At 51.3% G+C, this 18,764-nt stretch overlaps 1 protein-coding gene across 2 annotated transcripts in view; it reads right to left on the bottom strand.

Annotated features, from left to right (window-relative positions):
- The window catches only part of CRACR2A (calcium release activated channel regulator 2A), a 137,768-nt gene extending 120,972 nt beyond the window's left edge, over positions 1 to 16,796 (bottom strand). Inside the window, exons 1-3 of one of the 2 annotated variants that reach the window (XM_088025874.1) lie at positions 16,552 to 16,796; positions 13,538 to 13,811; positions 10,902 to 10,985 (exon numbers count right to left, since the gene is read on the bottom strand). The gene's annotated coding sequence lies outside the window, so the exon portion shown is untranslated. The remainder of the gene's footprint in view (positions 1 to 10,901; positions 10,986 to 13,537; positions 13,812 to 16,551) is intronic. The other variant, XM_028121063.2, reaches the window with a different exon arrangement.
- Between the last annotated feature and the right edge of the window lie 1,968 nt (positions 16,797 to 18,764).

Below are 18,764 nucleotides of genomic sequence, written 5' to 3' on the forward strand. Positions count from 1 at the left end.
ACCGTATGCCCAGCCCAGGGGCCCTATGCCGTCCGAGCAAATGCAGGCCCCTTGCCTGTGAGTGAGCAAGTTAGGGGTGGGCTTCTCACTTCTGGTCATTGAGAAGGGCCTCCTGGGGATGTTCCTGGAAATGTTTTTTTGGCTCTGAAAAAGAGAGATGCAGGAACTTATTCCTCTGCTGGATGTTGTCTTTGTCCAGGCACGTTATGACCATGATGGGGAAGCATAAGAACAGAGAAATAAAGAACCCAGGTCCTTGATGACATCACTGAACCACTGGGTTAAATAGCCCTAGTGCTCCCCTTCCTCCAGACTTCTCACCATACAAGTAATACATATCCTTGTTGTCTACGTTCACTGAGTTGAGTTTTGGGGTTTTGTTTTGACTGCCTACAGCTAAGATGATCCTAAGTGATGTGCCTTCAGATGTTCCTAAAACCACAGGTCCATATTCCTGAAGCATAATCTCACGATCCTGACTACAACTTCCCAAACTTCCACATCAGATGTTTCTCCCCACCTTTTCTTGGTGTTCAGTCCTCTCCCCAGACTTGACCCGTGTAACTGCCTTGTCAATACAGTATTCAATTCTACAGTACATGCCAATTTGGTCACTGAATCGTTAAACATGTTTGAGTCCCTATGAGGTACCAGACAGGGACGCACAAATGAAGCCCTGGAGAGTGCATGGTGGGCGAGACCCACTCCTGGCCAGGAGGTAGGTGAGCCCCACGAGGCAAGTGCCTCGGTGGGAGGTGCACCCCGGCCTGGGTGTGCATCAGGGATGTGGGGGTGGGGAGTGCTTGCAAAAGCACCTTGGAAAACAAACTCATTCTCAAGGGAAGAGCAGAAGATTGTCAGCAGAAAAGAGTGAGAAAGGCAGACCTTCACAACCAAGGATATGAATAATGATCAAAATCATCATAAACAATGGTGGTGGCTAGCATTTCCTGAACGCTTATAACGAACCAGGCACCGTTTTTAGGGCTCTCTGAGGATTAACTCATTCAGGCCTCCACCAAAGCTGATGAGGTAGCTCATATTGTTTGCCTCATCTTATGGAAAACTAAACTGAGGCATGGAGAGGGTAAGTGATACAGGAAGTGAGTGGCAGAGGCAGGATTTGATCCCAGGCAGCAGGGCTCCCTGGGCTCACACTCTTGACCCGTCTACACCAGTGATTCTCACAATGGTCACCAGGACAACAGCACCAGCAGCCCCTGGGAACCTGTGACAAATTCGATCTTGAGCCTCATTTCAGACATACGGAGCATGTGGTGTTTTAACAAGCCTTCCATGTGATTCTGGAAGCCCCATGTTTGAGAACCCCTGCTCGACACCATACACACATGATGAGAAAGGATGGCATATTCAGAGGAAGGTGAATGGTGGGAAGAGAAGCAAAGCCAGCAAGAAAGATGGGGTCGGGGGAAGAACCTTCCATATCAGCTTAAGGAGCACGGGCTTCACTGTACAGGCATTTTGGAGAAAGGCGGGAGGTGAGGCAGGGAACCAGCATGATCAAGCTTTGTCCTGTGGGACAAGATCTCTGGCACTGGTGCTAGGAATGGACTGGAGGAGAAGAGGCCAGAAGGAGGGAGCCCAGCTAAGAGGTGATACGAGCAAGGGCAGAAGCTACACTAAGTGGTGGCAGTGCAGAAGGAAGAGGAACAAGGGAGGCAAGAGACAGGTTGTGATAACAGCTGGACATGGGATGCAGAGATGGCAGACGTACCCGGGATGCCTCTGTGGCTTCTAGCCTCAGAAACTAGGTTGGTGGTGAAACTATTTAGCCAGATTGGAAATGCTGGAGGAGGAAAAGTTGGGCAGGGAATATTAAAAAGGTCCATTTGTGAAATATGAAGACTGAGGTGTCTGTGGGACATCAGGATGAAGGTATTTCAAAATGCAACGCTAAAGAAGGATCTGGTACTCAGGGGCAGGGTCCGGGCTGGACATATGGGTTTGGGGTTCACCAGCATAAATGTGATGCTTGAAGCCAAGATGAAGTGAAGGCTGATCACAGATTGTGTAGGAGGGAAAAGAGTGAAAGAGTGAAGGCAGGATTCATGCAGGACACTAACTCCTTTTTTTTTAAGAGAGGGAGAGAGCGCACATGCATGCGTGTAGACTGGCGGGGGGTAAGGGGGGTGGGGCAGAGGGAGAGGGAGAGAGAGAATCTTAAGCAGACTCCACACCCAGTGCAGAGCCCAATGTGGGGCTCAATTCCACGACCCCCAGATCACGACCTGAGCCGAAATCAAGAGTTGGACGCTTAACCAACTGAGCCACCCGGGCGCCCCAACACTAACATTTAAGGGACACCCAGAGCGAGAGAGCAAAGGAGACTCAGAAGCAGAGCTTAGAGGGGTAGATGAAAACAAAGGAAAGGATGCTGTCTCAAAATCCAAGGATAAGAAAAGCTGGAGAATGTTTAAAGAAATAGAGGGTTGACAGTGGTTTTCAAATGGGAAGTCTCACATTTCAAGACTGAGAAGAAACAGTGGATTTAGCAATGAGGAGGTCACAGGTGAACTCAGCAAGAGCAGTGCCAGGGGAGGGATGGAGGCAGAAACCAGATCCATTCACAGATTTATTCTCCAGATGGGCAACATCTACCACATGCCAGGCTTTGTGCTTTGTGTTAGAGATACAGAGACGAGCAGGACATACATGAGTCCAACCCCCACCAGATGGTGGGGGAAGACACACAATGAAGAGAAATTACAAAAATAATCATGGAGTCACAATTGAAGTAAGTACTCTGATGAAGACACAAAGGGACATACAGAATGCTTGCTATAGGGAGCTATAGGGAGCATACAGCATAGAGAGAAGATGAGGGAAGGGAAGGCACATTTAAGGTGGAGCCTCCAAGATGAACAGGAGTGAGCCAGGGGAGAGGATGGAGAGCAGCTAGGGAGAAGGGACGGCAGACGCAAACTCTCTCAGGGAGAAAGAGCTTTTGTGTGTCCAGGAAATGGATGGAAATCAAGGTGAAGAGCACAACTTTAACACGGCAAGGAGTGGCCAGCAATGAGGCTGTGGGCCAGGTTAGGGATCTGGGACTTCATCCAAGCAGTGGTAGGAAATCACTGATGTTAAGCCTACAAGTTTAGGAGAGTCACCATCTGATTGGTGTTTTTTAAAAAGATGACTCTGGCTACTTGTGGGGGAATGAAATGGGGAAGGGTGAGGAGGGACAGAGAGTGGATACATTGAAAGCAGCTGGGGAAACGTTACGGTCCAGATGAGAGGTAGCGGTGTCTTGCACCAGGGTGGCAGATGAGTAGGTTTGGATGAACAGATCCTAGAGCTACTTAGTAGGTGGGATCGGGACTGAGCGATTGGGTGTGGTAAATGGGGAGGAGAGGCTGAGGCCAGCTTGGGCTCTAGGGTCCCCTCTACATCCATTTTGGATACTCCCAGAGGACCACTGGGATGGAGTACCATGTACCCCTGAATTCCAAGCAAATGTAAGACCAAGCTAGGACTCAGCAGCAACTGGGAGACAAGTCCTACCAAGCCCTCCTCTCCTCAGGGTGCCCCTAATTCCTTAGAGATAAAATGATCTCTCAGATAGGAGGTCTCTTCAAGACCCCCTTGTTTGGTCATACTACTTCCGGAGTTGAGTCCTCTAGGGGTGGGGCTCAGAGCAGAACAAACCTCCATCACTCAGTCCCTGGGCTGGGCAAGCCACGCTGACTGGCTTCTCGCTCAGGCACACATGTACTGTTCAGGGCATTCATAAAATACATTCAGTACACTATGGACAATTCTAGGTCTGAAAGGCCAACCTCCACTGGATTACTTTTTCCACTCATAATTTTGTCAATTTTATTTTATTTTTTTATTATGTTCAGTTAGCCAGCATATAGTACATCATAAGTTCTTGATGTAGTGTTCAACGACTCATTAGTTGGGTATAACACCCAGTGCTCATCACAACACGTGCCCTCCTTAATACCCATCACCCAGTTACCCCATCTCTCTACTCCCTCCCCTCTGTAACCCTCAGTTTGTTTCCCAGAGTCCAGAGCCTCTCAGAGGCTTGTCTCCCTCTCTGATTTCTCTCCATTCAGTCTTCCCTCCCTTCCCCTGTGGTCCTCTGCTCTATTCCTTATGTTCCACATGTCAATTTTAAATAAATATGCTAGACTTCTATTTCTAACAAAATGGTAGGCTAAGTACTTTGACCCTCCCACTCAAAACAACCAAAAAATCTTGTACAAAAAATATATTTTTAAAAATGTTTCTAATAGCACATTGATGAGCTGGCAAGAAAGGAAGGAGTTCAGTGGCCAGGGACTTCTTCAGGTAATGGAATAACCAGGTTTCGATTATAATAATGACTGTGATGTCATTAAAGAAATTAAAGACAAGCCTGCAAATATGTATGAGGAACAACAACAACAAATCATGAGAAATAATAAAGATTTAAAAAAAATGGACCAAAGGGAATTTTTAGAAATAAAACTTAAACAACTGAAATTACAATTTGTGGACAGACTTAAGAGCACATTAGATACAGTCTGAGAAAGAAGTGGTGAGGTAGGAGCTAGGTCAAAATAAACTAACCAAGATGCAGCACAGAAAGACAAAGTCTCAGAAAAATAGGAAAGAGAGCTTAAGAGACATGAGAAATGGAACCTAGCAAGTGTCTATTTGAAAGGAAAGAGAGAGAGAAAGCATTTAAACAGATAATGGCTACAAATTTTCTAAAAGGGAGGAAAGATGGGGTGCCTGGCTGGCTCAGTTGGTTAACCAACTGACTTTGGCTCAGGTCATGATCTCAGGGTTCTGAGAGGAGCCCTGTGTCATGTGGAGCCCTGTGTCGGGCTCCACTGAGCATGGGCTCAGTGGGGATTCTTTTTTTTTTTTTTTTTAAGATTTTATTTATTCATTTGCGAGAGAGACAGAGAGAGAACAAGCAGGGGGAGAGGCAGAGGGAGAGGGAGAAGCAGACTCCCTGCTGAGCAGCGAGCCCGATGCGGGACTCAATCCCAGGACCCTGGGATCATGACCTGAGCCGAAGGCAGATGTTTAACCATCTGAGCCACCCAGGCGGCCGCTCAGTGGGGATTCTGCTTGAGATTCTCTCTCACTCTCCCTCTGCCCCTGCCCGCCCCCCCCACCCCGCTCACACCTGCATGCCCATGCACGCTCTCTCTCTCTCTCTCAAATAAACAAATATTAAAAGGGAGGAAAGATACAAATAGACACATCCAAGAAGGCCAAGGAATCTCAAAAAGAATAAATAAGAGGAAATCCACAACAGTTATACGTCAGTGAGACTGCAGAATACCAAAGACAAAGAGAATATCTTAAAAACAGCCAAAAAGGGGCTCCTGGGTGGCTCAGTTAAGCATCTGACTCTTGGTTTCGGCTCAGGCCATGATCTCAGGGTTGTGAGATCGAGTCCCCGCATTGGGCTCCGTGCTCAGCGGGGAGTCCGCTTGAGATTCTTTCCCCACCTCTCTCCCTCCCCTCTGGCGCTCCCCTCCCTCTCTGCACCCCCTCACTCAAATAAATATACAAATAAAATCTTTTTTTTTTTTTTCAAAGCAGCCAATGAAGAGACAAGTTACTTTCCAGTGATTACAAGCCGAAAGATAGTGGTCAAATACTTTCAACATGCTGAAAGAGAGTAACCATCATCTGAGAATTCTGTACCTGAAGAAAGCATTCTTTATGAATAAGAGAAATGGGGGAGCCTGGCTGACTCAGTTGGCGGAGCATGCAACTCTTGATCTCGGGGTTGTGATTTCGAGCCCCATGCTGGGTGTAGAGACTACTTACAAATAAACAAGAAAGTAATTAAAGAAGAAGTATAAGAGAAATGAAGGCATTGTCCATAAACAAAACTCTAGTTTGCCACAAGCAGACCCTCATGAAAGGACATTTTTAAAAGGTATATTTCTGATAGGAGGAAAGAGATTCTAGATGGAAGATCTGAGATTACAGAAGGAATGAAGAACAAGGAAGACGAAAATGGATTTTCTCAGTCCGCTGACAAAAGAGCGTAGATCTGGAATCAGACATGTTATACCCATCTCTTGCTGTCATGTTTTACTACGTGGGACACTTAAATCTTCATCTTAAAAATTCATATAATAATACCACTTATGTGAGGTTGTTGTAAGGAATAAATGAGCAGACGCATACAAATGTTCCCAACATAGCTTCTGCATCTAGAAGATGTCAGATAAATCCCAATTTCCTAGCTCTTCCAAAAGTAATAAATAAACAAGTAAGGAAGACTCTGTTAGCAACGGAGACTAGGAGAATGACTGCCACCGCTTGGGGATAAGAGACACTGTGGCACTTTGTCACAGCCGAGGAATCTGCACCACAGAGCAGATGCTTAGCACCTGTCTCCTTGTTATCTTTTCAGTCTCGAGCCTAAGATCTTTCAAACCCAACATCTATGATGCCTTTGTTTTTAAAATACCACATGTGTACACACATGTTCCAGGGATATATACACCCTGGAGTTCAGCTTAACTCACAATTTTAGGAGGTCGTAACAACCGCGTTGGCCCATCCATAGGGCAAAATGGCCCACGTCACCCACTCTCCAGTCCCAGGACTCTTCTGCCAATGAGCAGACAGTGAGCAGCACACAGACGACCCCTCTGGGGCCGCTTCGGCACCCCAGTCTTCATGCGGAGAGACACCCTCCCTAACTCCACCCCTGACATCACCCCGTTTCCTAAGGACTACAAACGAAGAGAAAAGGCAGCTAAGAAAAGTTAGCTTGGGCCGCTTGAGATCCTCTGCCTAATTTTCATTTGGCAACCATTTGGTGGGTAGGGCGGGGAAGAGGGGCGGGGAGGGGCGACATAACCGGGGAGGGGACAGATAAATCCCGAAACAATCTTCCTTTGATGGTGTCAGGGAAACAGACACCAGTCCTGAGTCCTAAGACAGGGGCTGGCGTCCTTACTCTGCCATCTGTTCCCACGTGTCCTTAGGCAAGCCACTGAACCCCTCTGACTTTATTGTCCTCACCTGTAAATTAGAGGCAGTAATTATATCGTGTCTGTAGAGCATTTTACAATTTACTAAGTGTTTCCACAGTCATCTTTTCATTGAACATGCACGGCCGGGTATAAAACACCCAGCATAATACTCACCTCACTGCTCTGCTGTGAAGATTTAAAAGCAGAGCCTGGGACTGCTGTACAAAGCGCAAAGAGCTTGGTCAACCTGAGGGATCATCCCCAGGGTGCTGGCCTTACCCTGTTAGGAGCGGGGGATTTGCAGTCCAAGCGGCTGCGTCCGAATTCTGATTCTACACTTATTACCCTGCTGACCTTGAGCAAGTGGCTTAGCTTCTAGGGTCCTCACCTCTAAGCTAAGGAGGAGAGTCAGAGTCCCAGCTCCTGGCCCCGGGGACCTGGGAGGCACTCAGTGAACGAGTTGACTTGAATCCACACCGAGTGAAGCTGACAGGTATCTGACCACGCTCACCCGCACTCACCCGCACTCACCGATACCCTTCATCATCCAGCCTTTATTCTCCACGGTTGCCTCTACTCCCCACACCCCCAGGGCAAATATTTGCGAAGGGCAGAACCTCTGGATATCAGGACACACTGGGGATTGTTTCTTAAAGACGACAAAGCCTCCAACTCACACTCTACTTGTGGGGCGTCTCCATGCTGTTTCAGATGAAGCAGAACCCAGGCTCCCCGGGGCGCCACTCAGGCTGGACCCTTCCCACTCCTGCCTGAACGTCTTGCCTGGTCTTGGGTCACTGGCTGAGCCTCCATCCCCCCACTGAGGCTGAGCCGACACTCATGGACTTATTTTAATGACCTACGAAGCAAACGGTTAATTTAGCCCAGCCTGGTGAACAGTTGGAGACGACTCGGCCGCAGAAAAGCATCAGCAGCCTCCATTTAAAAGGTTTTATCTTTGGGCGCCTGGGTGGCTCAGTCGGTTACGCGTCTGCCTTCGGCTCGGGTCATGATCCTGGAGTCCCGGGATTGAGCCCTGCATTGGGGTCCCTGCTCGGTGGGGAGTCTGCTTCTCCGTCTGCCCTTCACCCTGCTCTCTCTCGCTCTTTCTCTCTCAAATAAATAATCTTAAAAAAAATTGATTAAAAAAGGTTTTATCTTTGTAGAGTGCTTTCACATTGTCACTGCTTCAGTCCACTGCTATGACATGCCACAGAGATATGAAGGGCGGCTATTTTATCAACGAGGAGGTTGAGGACCACCGTGAGCAAGGGCCACGAACCTGCTGCAGACTACCACTGCTCCGCCGGAGCTTTCTGGCCTGTCCATCTGCCTGCTCCTGCTCCCAGGGAACCAGGTCCTAAGACAGCTGCATCCTAGGAGGACCTCACTAGGACCCCCATCAGACCGGCATTTGCATTCAGCTAGGAAAAGGCAGGAGAACAGGAGGTGGGGCTTTGTCACTCAGTTTGTGTTTTAGGCTAAAAAAGCAAGCCTGCTCAGGAGCATGAATTCGGCCCAATGAGTCTGGAGTTTCTAGGCTAACTGCACTGAGCAGGGGAGTGGGCACGTGTGCTCCCTGGGGGAGGGCAAGGCAGTCAGCCATGACGGTCACTGGGCTAGTTAGCATCTCTTTCTAAAGGGCATCTGGGACCGCCCAGCCCTGACTCGGCTGCTGCAGACAGAGCGCGGCTCGGCTGCATGGAGCGGGAACCAGTCAGGGACCCAGGCAGGCAGGGGCAGAAAGGACCGGACCAGCCTCCGTGACCAGGCCTCGGATGTGGAAACCTGTGGTCCCATGACCAGGGCTGAAAAGAAATCAGGCGGCAGGCATGAGAGAATTCAGTAGTGGGCCTACAGTTAAAAGAGTGATCACCTGGGCTTCTCCTCATTCTGTTTTGGTTCGCTTTCCTCGTGGGTAACTTCATACGAAGAGGGTGGGTCTCTGTGGGTGGCCCTGCCTGCTTCCACACTATAGCCCTATAGAACCTTCAGCAGGGTGCTGAACACATCTCCATCCTCATGGAGCACGGTCCATACAACACTCCCACATCCGTGCAGGTTCTAGAAATCTCCAAGTGTAGACACACATGAGCCCAGACAGGGCTGGCTGTGTTTGATTCTATATACAGCATCCCCATCTATGTGACAGAGGAAGGATCAGAGAGTCCTGGCTCCCCACATCTTTTAGATGGTAAACTGAGTCAGTCATGACCAGCAGGAGGAGGACAAGGTAGCCCTTAAAAATATTGTTAGGGTTAAGGCATGTCTTGATTTCCATGCAGAAGGGCCCTCAGACACTGTCTATTAAAATGAACTGAAGGACCCTCACAGAACATTCCTCGCAGGACTCCCAGTGACCATCTATCTGCGGACCTTTCTTGAAGGCCCAGCTCAGTTCTCCCAAACACTGAGACACCTTGTCCAGAGCCCATTTCCTTCTAGAGCACACCCACTCTGTCCCACTCTCTTGCTAACAGTCACCTGTGCTGTCCAAACAAGTATTGGGCCTTTGCTTTTTCTCCCAGCATGACACAGTAGGTGCTCAGTCAGCATCTGTGGATCCATTTGGTTGAGGTTTTTGGGTTTGGGGGGGTGGCATTAATATTCAGGAAAACCACATTGATTGAGTCCCTAGAGTATCCGAAAATTCAGATGTGGTATGTGGTTTAACATGATTGTTATTCAGAACAAATTAGAGCTCTCTATTCTATTTCTAACTCCAGCAAATAGGGCTTGTGTGTTTAAAAAAATATTTTTAGTTTGCAATGTGTGATTACATAATGAAGGCCTAGTAATTTTTTTCATTAACATTCATTTCACTTAGCAGTTCCTTTTTGCGTCTTTGTTTCTGATTCAAGCTGCGGTCCAGTGTATTAAAATTGCTTTCCTTAAAAAGAAGTTCTAGAGCAGACTTTTCAGCTGGTCTTCCCCACCCCTCTATTTCTGACTGGCCTATGCCTGCAGCAGCTTACCTAGTGTGGAGTCAGGGGACTCTGCTCCCCTGTTACAGGTGTGTTAGCAGAGTTCCATTATTCAGCAGACCCCACAGCCCAAGGGGGTTAGCCTTTGTAGGGAGCCGGTCTGGTGCAGAAGGATCAGCAGGCCGGCGGGGCGGGGGTGGGGGGTTGGGGACGCATCAGTGATGGAGGTGTCTATACCATAACTAGATGTGTGAACTCAGACAAGGTGTTTAACATCTCTGAGCCTCAGTTCCCTCATCTGTAGAATGGGGATCCTGAGTCCTAGATTAGAAGCAGTGCCTGGCACGTGGTAGCCACTCACAAATGATCTTACGCGTGGGGCCGAGGTGAAAGGCTGCTGGACACCTTCCCGCTTCTCCAGCTGACTGGACTGGAGCCACATCTACCAAAACCAGAACCCTGAGCCCCCAGCAAAGACAAACCCCAGAAATCTGAGTAGGGGGGCAACACAGTAGGGGCAAGCACAGTCCAAAGAAGGTGATGACAAGCAGCAGGGAAGGTGCCAGAGAGACACACTGCAGAAGATAAAAGTGCTAGAAAGAGTGTCTGCTGGAGAAACGGGAAACACATTCTGGCATATTTGCAGCCAGGACAACCACGCCGTAGGGATACATTACCTTGTCCTGAGTAAATACAGAGTCAAGCTACATCAGGACACCAGGAGGGGCCAGAACAGCACAACCCACCATGATTAAGAATAAGAACTGACAGGGTGACCAAGCCCCTGCCACCAGAGAGGATTTGCTGTCTCTCTGCCTGGGGAGGACCCATGGTCAAAGTTAAACTTGCACTTTATAGTACGTGTGTAATTACTTGAAAAGCTTAATTTAGCAGTTTGGTAAATTCCATTAGCAGTTTATCTATGGTATGTAATTAAGCTATTTTCAAGTAAATCCTTTTTGGCTAAAGGCTCTAGTTAAGAATCCTAATGGAAGATGGTTCATGTAATACATACCCAGATTCTAGAAACCTTCTGGGGTCGACACTAACGTGTGAGGCAGGGCTGGCTGTGCTTGATTCTAGACAGTGACAGTCCCACCTAGACGAGGGAGGAAGATCAGAGAGTCCAGAGTCAAACCCTGCCTCTGACATTCCCGTGGCCATGGGATGTTGCATCTCAGATGCAACTTCCTCATCTCGAAGGGGTGCATGCTAATAACTACCATATAGGATCGGCGGGAGAAATACACGAGGTGCTGTCTAAAGTGCTCAGCACAGAACCCAGCCCAAAGAGGACAGTCTCGTGTGGCGGAAGCAGAGAATAAAAACAAAAACAAACACAAAAACCAGAAAGTAACAAGGAAGAGCAGCAGAAAGATTGCCCAAGTGGAGGGGGCATCTGATGCCATCTGATGGCCAGGCCACTGTGGGAAAGGAAGCTGAGACAGGGCAAGATTGTGGACCTCTCAGGGGTCAGGGTTCATACCAAACCCCATCAGTTGGGAGGCTGAAGAAAGCTCTGGTGGTGGTGGTGGTGGTAGCCGCACAACACTGAGTGTTCTTAATGATGCCACTGGACTGCACACTTAAAAATGGTTAAAACTGTCAATTTTATGTCCTGTATATTTTACTCCAATTAAAAAAAAAAGACCAAGTTACCACAAAAAATTCAAAAATAGCAGTGCCTGGGTCGCTCAGTTGGTTAAGCACCCGACTCTTGGATTCCACTCAGGTCATGATCTCAGGGTCATGAGATGGAGCCCTTCGTCGCGCTCCACACCAAGGTTGGAGCCTGCTTAAGATTCTCTCTCCTTATCCCTCTGCCCCTCCCTGCTCACGTGTTCTCTCTTTCTCTCTCTCTAAAAAAAAAATAAAGAAATAAAATAAAGCAGTACCCTAAAAGTCAACTCTCAGCCCACTGAAGACATTAAAACAAGAGTAACATAAAGGAGAGTTAGGGTCAGCTTCTCTCTGGGGGATTCGAGGGAAGGCAATGTCCATGCACCCAGACGTCAACCTGAAGGCTACCACCTCCATCACGTGGAGCTGATCCTTAACCCAGGACATCTGTTTAATACAAGCTCCTGGAAGACCTGAAAACCCACACCTACCACAGACCATGGCATCAGAGAACGATCTAAGATTCTTATGTGGAACAATTTGTCTTTCCTGACGGTATCTCCCTGATAGTTATTTCTGAGCATAATTCAGAAGAAACAGAAGGAAACTTCCAAGGATCTCCTCTCCTTCCCCTCCAGGTTCTCCGGGGCCAGTGGGGCTGGTGTCTTGTTCAGAGAGAACCCTTGCCTTTGGGAAGAATGCCCCTAACTCTCAGCCCACGCTCAGGTTATAAACAGAGCAGCTTCGACACCCCACCTCCGCCTTCCCCGCAGAAAAACACACCCTGGCTGGAAGTACAAGTAGCCTCTCTGGCCAGTGGCTCTGACCCCTGTGGCCATGACCTCTCTGATGTCCGCAGAAAGGCATGCCAGCCTGGGTGCCGCCATTCCAGAGAGTAAAGGGCCGTCCTGTGCCTCAGAGCAGGGCTGCAGCAAATGTCCTGTGGCCTGCTCCTGGCCACACACCGGAGCCCAACAGCATTTCCCAGCTGTCCTTAAAAGCCCCAGGGGGGGCGCCTGAGTGGCTCAGTCGTTAAGCGTCTGCCTTCAGCTCAGGTCATGGTCCCAGGGTCCTGGGATCGAGCCCCGCATCGGGCTCCCTGCTCAGCGGGAAGCCTGCTTCTCCCTCTCCCACTCCCCCTGCTTGTGTTCCCTCTCTTGCTGTGTCTCTCTCTGTCAAATAAATAAAATCTTAAAAAAAAAAAAAAAAGCCCCAGGGGCAGTGATGAGTGCAGCGTTCTGCTGGAAGCTGGACACAGTGAGTCAGTGACATGGCCCCCTGTAGGGCCCTCCTGCCACCCATCCACATGTCTCTGCCCACTGTGCTTTGCGCTCTGTCCCAGGCCCTACCTCCAATGCCTCCATTTTCTCTGTGTCTTTCCGAAGTGGACCCACTCTTCTGGGTCCAGCTCAAATGTGCTTGGCGCCACCCGCTCTGAACTCCAACAGCACTGGCTATCTTTGGAGCCCATCCCTCCGAGAGGACAGGCCCTCTCTTCTTAAACCAGATCCCCTGGGAACCCTTAGGTGGCCCCAAAGGGGCTCCGTAAACACAGATGCTGATTAGGTGAGACAGGCTGTCCCTGCCCTCTGGGGCATTTCAGTCTAAGACTCGCACACTGACCAGGACCGATGAGGGGGGAGGAAGCCCCAGACCCTGGAGGTCAACAGCAAATGCTAAATAGGTAAAGCTACCCGAACCAAAGGGACCATGAAAGCCTTCCCCAGGGTGCTCTTTCCTACCCATTAGCTCACCTGAAATGGACTGGCGGGTACTTATTCCCATTTCACTGAAGAGGGAAGAAACTCAGGCTGAGGACACATGGCTGGTTAGGGTCAGAACATGTGTGGTTCTGGTTCTGGGCTCAACAATCACAGGGGCAGCCTGAGGAATGGTTGAGGCCATGGCCCCGGGGCCAGGCTGCAGGGGTTCAAAGCCCAGACTGGCCTCTTATTAGCTGTATGACCTTTGGGCACGTTACTCCACCGGCTTCCTCATCTATAAAAATGGGGAGAATGATAATAATAGTACCTATCTCATGAGGCTGGAATAAGGGTTGAACGAGTTCACTTGTACCCAGCTCTCAGCCACGCCTGGTTCCTCTCTCTGCATCCAGCCTCCAGCTGCAGGGGCAAGAGGGTCCCTGAGTTTCCGTGTTTGCTCAGGGTAGGGCTCCAGCAAGTCGGCCTTCCGCCCCTTCCCTCCCAGTGGGTGCAGGTGTGTGGTTATGTGGGTTCAACGTGGCAAAGCTCCATCCGTGTACCTGGGCCAGCTGCAAATCCTGGATCTCAACACGGAGCAATCTCTAAAATAAATAATGTGAAAATAAACCCATCATGCAGCTAATGGGAGATTTTCTTCTTGTCTGCCCTGGTAATTGAGCCTCTGTCGCCAGCCTCCTCCTTCCCCCGATGCCGGCGCACCCCAGTCTGGTGCTAAGTCCCGCTTTCCCACCTTTAATCCGAGCCCAGTAGGGCCGAGAATTGCAGACCCGGGGAAGTGCCAGGAGCCAGGGCTGGGTGCTGAGCCAAGCCGGGGAGCTCCCTTACAAAAGGAACAGGTCCTTCCCTCCCACAGTTTCTCAGGCCCAGCCACCGAGGCGGGGCAGCTCTGTTTCGTGAACAAAGGGTCTTTGGCCCAAGTTCAGTGGGGCAGAGGTCCTTGGAACCTGAACCACGTGGGCAGCCTAGCTGCTCCTCCCTTCCTGCAGGTCCAACAAGCGCCTGGAGCATCACCCAGGGTCAGGCACCCTGCCCCCAGCAACACCTCCCTCAGCCAGCCCATCCCGGATGTGTCAACAAGCGGGACGGGGAAGAAGGTGCCTCACTGACATTTTGAGAAAGCCAGGACTGGTCCCAAAACAAACCGACAAAGGGAATACATCGTCTCCACGAGAATTTGTCACAGAAGAAAATCCTATATTCTTCAGGCGGGGAGAGGCCCCTGGATGTCACTCTGTCCATCAGACGAGGCCCCCTCGGGTCACCCCAGGCAGACAAGGGTGTTGAGGACCCCACTCCCAACACGGGCCTTCGAGAGGATCCTGCTATGTCTAACCCAGTCCATACGGGTCCCATCCTCAGGGACCGGATCTGAAAAGCCAGAGTGGTTACCAGGCAAGAATGAGTCAGAACCTAGAAACTGGGGGCCAAGAGCACCCGAACAAGGTGCAGGGCCTGCAGAGGACCAAGCCCACAGCATGCTTCCTTCCTCACACCCCTAGTCACTTCACCTTCAACCACAGCTGTCCTGTTATCCAGATAAAGTCAGGCTAAGTGGACCACCGAGAGCGGCTGTTAAGGGGAAACAAGGAGCCAAAAGCTCCCATGCTGAGTCCTGGCAGGGGACACGGGAGTCCCCTCTATCTTAATGCTGGTGGTGAATGGAGGGCTAGGGTCATACGATACTGAAAGTCCAGGCTCTGGAATAGCCACACTGCCCGGGGTCCAATTCGACCTCTACCACTTCCTGGCTGTGTGACCTTGGGCATGATACTTTGCCTCTCTGTTCCTCAGTTAATTTTTCTATAAAATGGGAAGGACAGCAGGGCAACTGGGCTGTAGCAAGGTTTAAGCCAGGAAACCCATGTCTGCCCCTGAATGTGTACTGGCTGCCACGAGGCTGACCCGTCTGTCCAGGGTGTCCTGCCAGAGGCAACTAACACTCTTACTTTCACTCTCAAAAGTGAATAGATTGCATGAGAAATTATCAGGCTGACGAGCTCTTGTCTTTTGTTATGTCCGTCTGGTGATCTCCCTGCTTTGTGCCGCCTCTCTGCGCACTGGGGAACCCTATTCCTGAAGTGCGGGTCCCCAAAGAGTGGTCCGTGCCATGGGCTCAGAGGCTCCTTCTTCTCTTCACCGTGCCCCCCCCTTCCTCTTCTCCCAGGGCCACCCCCTCCTCTCTGCTTCCTCCCTGTTCACACCTCAGCGGGTGGGACGTCTGAATTGACTGGCAGCTCCCACAGACCCTGCACCCCCCGTGGCTGGGACACTTTTGGGCTCTAAATCAACTGGGCCTCACCAAATTTCTGTTAAAGGAAAGGAAACAATCTGAGATGTCAAAGAAATCACCTGGCCACTGGATGGATATGAGTGGAAATAACGGGCCACTTTGTGTATGTGTGTGTTGTTTAAAGGAAATTAAACAAAAAGAACAATAACGGCTTTAAAAGGGTCCCTTCCATGCCAGAACCTGTCCATAAAAACCTCAGAGTCAAACACGGGGCAGGTCCCCCACCAGTCCACTGTGTGTAAGTGCACAGACATACAACGGGCTTTCCCAAATGCTCCGGGAGACTCACTACGTGGCGGTGCATGCATACACATACGCACACGTGCACACGCACACACACACAGGCACGCAGGCACAGGCACCTGGGCCAGAGTCAGCAGGGCCCGCTGCGTCACGTGCCCAGACCACAGCAGGAACGGCCGGGGAGGAAGTGCAGCCCCAGTAGCAGCCCATTTCCTGACCCACTTCCTCTGCTCTGGGAGGTTCTCTTTCTGTCTCTTGGTCTTCTGATTCTGTCTCTCTCTCTTTCAGTTCTTTTGTTTTACACAAGGCAACAGCCATGCTGCTGTCCTGACCCACATGGCAAGAGCTCCTAGCAGCAATGACCTGCAAGTGGGTTCTCCTTTCTAGACCTGTGACCTTGGGCGAGTCACTTCTCTCTGAGCCTCACTTTCCCCATCTGAATGAAGAGGCTGGGTGTGGCAAAAAGGGTCCCTGAGGTCCTTCCTGATCTCAACCCCAGGGCTTCTCTGTCCTCCTCCAGTCACCCTCCATCTGCGCGACCAGGGAGCAAGGGCCAGGTCAGGCCTGGGGGCAGGGGTGGGGGAGCCTCTCTGTTCCCCTGGGGTGGGGCACAGCCTCCCCTGCCTCCCTTTTACCCGCCTCCCAATTCCATGTGCTGCACACACAGACGCGCACACTTGGCTGCCCCGGGGAACAGGGAGGAAGCGCCGGGTCCCCGGCTGCCCCGGGCAGAGGGGGCAGGAGAAGCGCGCACCCTGCAACCCTCCAACCCTACTCCACCCCTGTACCTTGGGCGTCGCCGCCTTCCCTCCTACCGCCCGCGCCGCGGGTTCGGCTCACAGCTGTCGGGTAACCTCTTGCCAGGCCCGGCTGCTCCACTTTCTCCGCCCCAATCCGCGCCGGCTGGCCCAGCCCCTGGCGCCACAGAAGTGGCAGCGGCGCGCCTGGAGCCCCGGCTGTGGGCGCCGCCGCCCCCTGGGTGCCCTCCGGGATCCGCACGCGCCGCGCGGTGGGGTCTGCGCGGGCGGGAGGCGACCTCAGACTGCCAGGGAGCCTGGGTGCTGAGGGCGGGGCTGCTGCTGACTTAGCCTGCCTGACTGGTCAGACTTCCCGCGCCCCTCTGTTCCCGAGTCCCACTGGGCCCCTTGCCCTGGTTCCAGAATGTTTACAGGCTGCACAGCCCGCAGGAGCCCTGCTTTTCTCTCCCTGTGGGTCTGCACCTGTGAAAAACCCACCACATCCAGGTCCACTCCCGCTGTTACCTGCGTGCATTTTGTCCTTTATGCTTTTCCAGCCTCTTCCATATAGTGAACTGTAGGCACGCATGCCCATGTCATAAATTATCCAATACATATTTATTAATAAAGCATTAAATAAATCTCCAGAGGCCTCCCAAGGTTCAGGCTGAAGGATAACCCTCAGTGTGGTACACAAGGCCCTCCAGGGCAAACTCTCTGGCCACCAGCTAATTTTCCAGCCTCGCCCAGTCTCCCCCAAACACACATACAGGCCCCCCTACTAGGCACACAGGCTGTTGCCCAACAGCGGCCGCTGGGAGTTCTTGCGTTGCCTGGAATGCCCTTTCCCTTCCTTGTCTGCCTGTGGAACTCCTACACATGCATCCAGGCCCCACTGAAATGTCCCCTTCTCCACGAATCTTTCCCCAGCCTCTTCTTGGTGGGCAGACCATTCTGGTGCTGGTGCACATGATAGCACCCCCTTTCTCTCTCCCTTTCTGCTGGTCCTACAACAGGGGTTTTGCTGCATTGTGTTTTCGTTTTTATTTTGAGGGGAGTGCTGGAAGCCTTGGGAGTGGATGGGAAGTGAGGAAATGGAGACGTGAGGAAGGAGGCTGGCAGCGGAGGCTAGAGAAATGCACAGGAGACTCAGAAGTGTTTGTAGATCGTGGTCAAGAATCTGATGAAGAAAGAAAGGATGCTGAGTGCGGAGGGGTCAAAGGTCCTGGTTCCAGAAGAGGCAACGGGACTGGAGGCATAAGAGGGGCTGGGGAAGCCCCTTAATCTCAGAACCAGGGGAGGGAGATAGAGATGTAGAAGGATGAGGAGAGAGGCAGGGGGAGGGAGCTCCTGGGTGACGGCAGTGTTCTCTAAGACACAGGACCATAAGTAATGGCTGAGGGTCTGAATAAGCCAGTGGGGTGGGGAGCATTTAGACACCTGTGCTGTGAGTTGCTGCCTCCTCTGCTGTGCGGGAGGGGAGCACCCAATACGGGAGAGTAGCAGGTAGGCTTGAAGGGCACAGGGACACTTCCCAGAAGTGCGCTCCCTGAGTCACCTTTAAGCTCCACGGGAGCTTCCCTCCTGGCATCTCTATGTTTTCTTGCTCACATACTGCTCGCAGCTGAAGGCCCTTTGGCTCTCCTGGTCCGGCCCCCCCTCTGCCCTGGGAGAAAACAGTGGAAACGTTCACTGTCCCAGTACAGGAATTCCCCTGCTGTCCCTTCTTCCTTGTTATGAGTGGCTATGATTATGGAGTTGCCAACAGGTGGAAGCCAAAAGAACAAACAGACTTTTCAATATTGACTCTTCCAGGTGCCCTGCAGAGCGGCAGTGTCTGCCCCGCCTCCCAGAGCCTCCCCCGCCACCCCCGCTGAAGTCCCCGTCAGACAGTTGCTGAGGGGCAGGGGGCCAGTGAGCTCCGCCAGGCCAAGTGGACCCCAGGGGAGACTGCCCTATGTCTGCCTCTTCCAACTTTCTCCTCTTGGAAAATGCTGGGCTTGGGGGGAAGGAGGGAGGGAAAAGGAGACATTTTCTATGAGATTGCAGGGGCCAAGTCAGGCTCACAGCTCTTACTGAAACATAAAGCTATGGGGCACCCGGGGGGCTCAGTCGGTTAAGCATCTGCCTCCAGCTCAGGTCATGATCCTGGGGTCCTGGGATTGAGTCCCGCATCGGGCTCCTTGCTCTCGGGGAGCCTGCTTCTCCCTTTCCCCCTCTGCCTGCCACTCCCCGCTGCCTGTGCTCTATCTCTCTGACAAATA

The sequence above is a fragment of the Eumetopias jubatus genome, unplaced genomic scaffold, assembly GCF_037043125.1.
Source record: "Eumetopias jubatus isolate StellerSeaLion01/CBP00866 unplaced genomic scaffold, mEumJub1_p1.0 scaffold_8, whole genome shotgun sequence".
NCBI classification, from domain to species: domain Eukaryota; kingdom Metazoa; phylum Chordata; class Mammalia; order Carnivora; family Otariidae; genus Eumetopias; species Eumetopias jubatus.